At 45.3% G+C, this 4,489-nt stretch overlaps 1 protein-coding gene across 2 annotated transcripts in view; it reads left to right on the top strand.

Annotated features, from left to right (window-relative positions):
- Positions 1–4,489, top strand: part of KIF13B (kinesin family member 13B) — a 127,029-nt gene that overhangs the window by 45,672 nt on the left and 76,868 nt on the right. The window lies entirely within an intron of this gene.

Genomic DNA, 4,489 nt, shown 5'->3' with positions numbered 1-4,489 from the left:
TTGCCAAGCAGTTCCTGCTGAAGGGCATAAAATAACCCTCATTACACTGGAATTTGATATGCTTGTTTTTGCAGGCGTTATGGAAGATTGAAAGTGGAAGACAATAAGAATTTCTGGAGATTCGCTGAGATTTTTGTAGTTGGAATTGTTCCCTCATTTTTTTTTTTTTTAACCTTCAAATTCATATTACATTTTGCTATTCCAGAAGCTTCTGAAAATGACAAAATGTTATGTTTCAGCTCCATAAACCCATTGTAGCCTTGTGCCACTGGGCAGTATCAGCCAAATATATAGTCTGGATGTTGTTGCAGTCGCTGTTGGCACAAGAAACGTTTTTTTTTTTTTTTTTTTTTTCAACAAAATACAGAGGAGAGAAACCATGCCTGGCGTGTCAGCTCATGTCCTACAGCCTCTGTACCTCTTTTCCTTGCTGCATGCCTTGCCACCTCCCACCTTTCTCCTCCCTTTGCCCCGTCTGCCCGTTTCTGATTTAGACAAGAAGGGAGATGTGCTGTGACTGATTTAGAGCATGTGCTGATTTGCCAGCTGGCTGCTATCTGGGAGCTGTGGGGTCAGCCAGACAGAAGAGATAAGGGCTGAGCTGTCCTTGCCTCTTCCCGGGCTTGGTTCGCCTCTGCTCATCTGCTGGAGTGTTTTTCCCCATGAGATTTGCAAGATCTCAGATGTGCTTAAGCTCATTATACCTTCCTTCCCCTTTTGAACAGGGAAAAACTGATCTGGTGCGTTATTAAAATGCCACTAATCACTGCTGTTGAACAGAGGAGTTTATTGTGTTTGAATATATGATTTAATTATTCTCTTCTTTAAAGAAACAGGAGCATATTGCACATATACTGATGGTCTCAGCTGGGGCCTGCTCTCATTTTATCCATCTTTTTAAACTGTGCCTGAGATTTGTGGAACCACTAGGACGTTTATAGGAAAGCAAATGTGTCCTGATTAAAAAACTTGATCAGGACACACTTGCACAGTGTAAGAGGTAGTTTAAAAAGAAATGGTTACTCAGTCTTCAATTCACCCTCAAAACAGCAGATATATTCATGGAGTCACAGAAGGGTTTGAGTTGGAAGGGATCTTAAAGACCATCCTGTTCCAACCCCCTGCCATTGGCAGCAACAAATAAAATAGTTTTAAATGGAGGGAGTTGTTTTAGAGCATTCTTTCTCCCTTTTTAATTTTAGAATCAGATCAGATACATTAGACTCCCCCTGCCTCTGTTTGACACTGAGCTGAGAAGAGATAAAAGAGGGGAGTTGGCAAAAGAGAGTCCTGTCAGTCTGGATCCAGGTGAAAACAAGTAGCTGAAAACATCTCAGTGACATCCTTCAGTAGCTGAAAGATAAGTTTTCCCTTCCTGTCCTGGCTGTTTCTGCTGCACCCGAGATAGATGCGGGTTGTTGGCTGTCAGCCAAGGAGCCACAGCGAGTCCTGCCTGTCCCTCGGAATGGCAGCATCCTTGGGGACCATTACATTCCTGAGGTTCTCCTTTTCCCTCCCTGCCCCTGGAGACACGGGTTTGGACATGGCTCTGGAGTGAGGAGTTTGCAGGGACACGACTGTTGTGACCTTTGCTGCTTTAGAACTACTCGTGGTTCTTTGCTGTTCATGACAAGTTGTCAGCGTTGAGATTCTCCGGGGTTTCTTGCTGATGCCAACCTCATCCATAGAAAATTGTGGAATCACAGAGTGGTTTGGGTTGGAAGGGTCCTGGAAGATCATCCCATTCCAACCCCCTGCCATGGGCAAGGGACATCTTCCACTATCCCAGGTTGCTCCAAGCCCCGTCCAACGTTTCCTCGCACACTTCCAGGGATGGAGCAACCACAGTTTCTCTCAGCAAGCTGTGCCAGGGCCTCACGACCCTCACAGCCAAGAGTTTCTTCCATGTATCTAACCCAAATTTCCCCTCTTGCATTTGAACCCATTTCTCCTTGTGCTATCACCACAGAGAGTCCCCCTCTGGCTTCCCTTGAGGCCCCTTCAGATTCTGGAAAGTTGCTCTGACGTCTCTACGCAACCTTTTCTTTTCCAGGCTGAGCAGCCCCAACTTTCTCAGCCTGTCCCCATAGGGGAGGTGCCCCAGTCCTCTTATCAACTTTTTGGCCTCCTCTGGACTTGCTCCAACAGTTCCATGTCCTTCTTAGGGGCACCAGAACTGCACACAGGACTCCGGGTGGGGTCTTACAACAGCAGAGCAGGGGGGAAGAATCACCTCCCTCTTCTTTGCAAACATTGCTGTTATCCATGTTTTGTTGTAGAAGACACTTCCCTGCTCTGTAGGTGATGCTGTTCCTGATATTTACCTTTTCATCACCTCTGAGATGGACTGTAGAGATGCACCACACTTGGCTGTCAAAGCCCAGCACTTCCAGTGTGTCCTTCTAGCTAAAGAGCCTGCTGTGGGTGCCCTATTTCCCTCTCTGTTCGTTTCCCAAGGGATTTAGGATCAGGCTGGAAATCTTTTCATGGGTTTGTGGGCCCAGCACGCAGCTGCAGCATTAATGGGTTGGTATGTGCACAGCACAATGCTGTGCCATGCAGGCTGCACCCTTAATGCTTTCCTTGGGGAAACATTTGTCCCATTTATTCTCTTCATGGTCAAAAGTACACAGAACACAGCTCTGTGGAGCTGTGCTGTATCCTAAATTCTGTATTCCAGGTTTTTTAGGGCTCACGTTTGGATTAAGCGAGACCAGAGACGTGATTTTGTGTGTTTGTGCAGCTCTAGAGAAAATGAGATACTTAGTTCGGACTAAACGCCCCAAATTAAGCTTGATGATACATAGCCCAGCGTAATCCATCCTCTTAAAATTGGATATGTGATAGAACTTCTCAGATTAGATCCTTATTGCTGCTTTAACCCAAATACTCAATAATACATCCCATACCGAGGGCTGGAAAGATCAACTGCATTGTCACAACGTAATCCTGCCTTGGAATTGGGCTGGGGAATGTGAGCACAGCTGCTTGAATGAAGAGCAGAGTCGTATCTCTGAGTGCTAAACCCAAACTCTGAATCCAGGCTTGTTATTCTCTTTACTTTACAACAAGAACGTTCATCCTGTAGGAATAGGAACTGGCAGGCCCTGTCAGCAGGAGCTCCCCTAAAAACCACTTAACAGTTTTCAGCCAAGTCCTTCAGCAGAACGCTCCATGGAGCACAGAAAGCCATGGGAATGCTCTTGAGTTCTCTCTTAGAAGAATCCAGAAGGGCTCTCTGGTGTCTCCTGTGCCTGGATCAAAGCCCTGGCGGGGGAGATTCCCTCGATACACCTCCTTATCTGCGTCCCACCCAGCAGCAACAGCAACAATCCACACCAAACCTGCTGCCAAGGACCTTGGGAGAGCTTTTATTCCAGCTGATCCTGATGGCAGGGGAAAAGGGGTCATGTTGTTATTGCTGACCCTGTGACATGGGGTGACCTTGACTGAAATAATCATCCTGCAGAGCAGGTCATGCCGACGGCTCTCCAAAGTCACCGTCGTTGCTGGTCTGTCACACAGATACATGAACAGGAGGTCCAGGCATGAGTAAAAAGAGGTGATGGGCTTAATAAATAATTATTTTTGAGAGGCAGTGATGAAATTACTATTTTTAAGCTCACTTCTCAACCCATATGAGCAGCAAGAGTTCTGACAATAATCCTGTATGGCTCCCACGTCTTTCTCCTGCTCCGTTCAAAAGGAATCAGTGTTGCTTGTCACAAGACTTTACTCGTTACTGATGACAAGAGTTTCCTAATGTCACATGGAAGGTCCAAGACAAGGAAAATATCAGTGGTTTGTTGTGTGTTTACAGCTTTTTTTCCAGTCTCTGACGTGGGGAGGCTGCATAACCTGGGTCGGGGCGCTGACTGATGCTGTGCTGTTATTTGAAAGGTCACTCCAGTGATTTTGTATTTGTTGTTCAAAAACAAACAAACAAAAAACTCCCAAACTTTTAAATTCTTCACAGGACAGATGAGAGGAATTGCTGTTCTCTGCTCATTCTTTTAGGGAAGCAAATGTTTGCTCTGCTGTCCGAGCAACCGTGAGAGAGCTGAGCTGGGCAAGCCCAAGGGTTGGACTCTGAAATTTCCTCTTGAATAACACTCCTGAAGTTCCTGTTCAAGTGGTTTTGGAAATTTTTATGTTGCTTGGGTACTTTGTTTTTTAAGAGGCAGTGACACTCAAAGAGAGAGAGAGGGAGAGAGAGCTGTCACAACAAAAATAAACCTGCGAGAGAACGAGGAAGAGGTGGTGGCAGCATGAGGAAAATCAGTTGGTTTGAATTTAAAACCAACTTAGAGCAGGATCTCAAATCTTGCTCCTAAAAAGGTTTATGAAATGACTTGGGATCTGTAAGCAAGGAGAGATCTGAGGAGAGAAATGAACTTTTAAAATGCAGCATTCCAGTGATTAATGAAAGCATAATTAAGTTAAAATCGCAACAACTAACAGACCTTGTTTCTGTTTTTTCTTTTTTTTT

Source organism: Empidonax traillii, unplaced genomic scaffold (genome assembly GCF_003031625.1).
Source record: "Empidonax traillii isolate 1590-97213 ecotype Southwest subspecies unplaced genomic scaffold, ASM303162v1 scaffold1060:size1239554, whole genome shotgun sequence".
NCBI lineage: Eukaryota > Metazoa > Chordata > Aves > Passeriformes > Tyrannidae > Empidonax > Empidonax traillii.
Note: the sequence above shows the minus strand (reverse complement) of the source record. Positions and strands in the feature narration are given on the sequence as shown.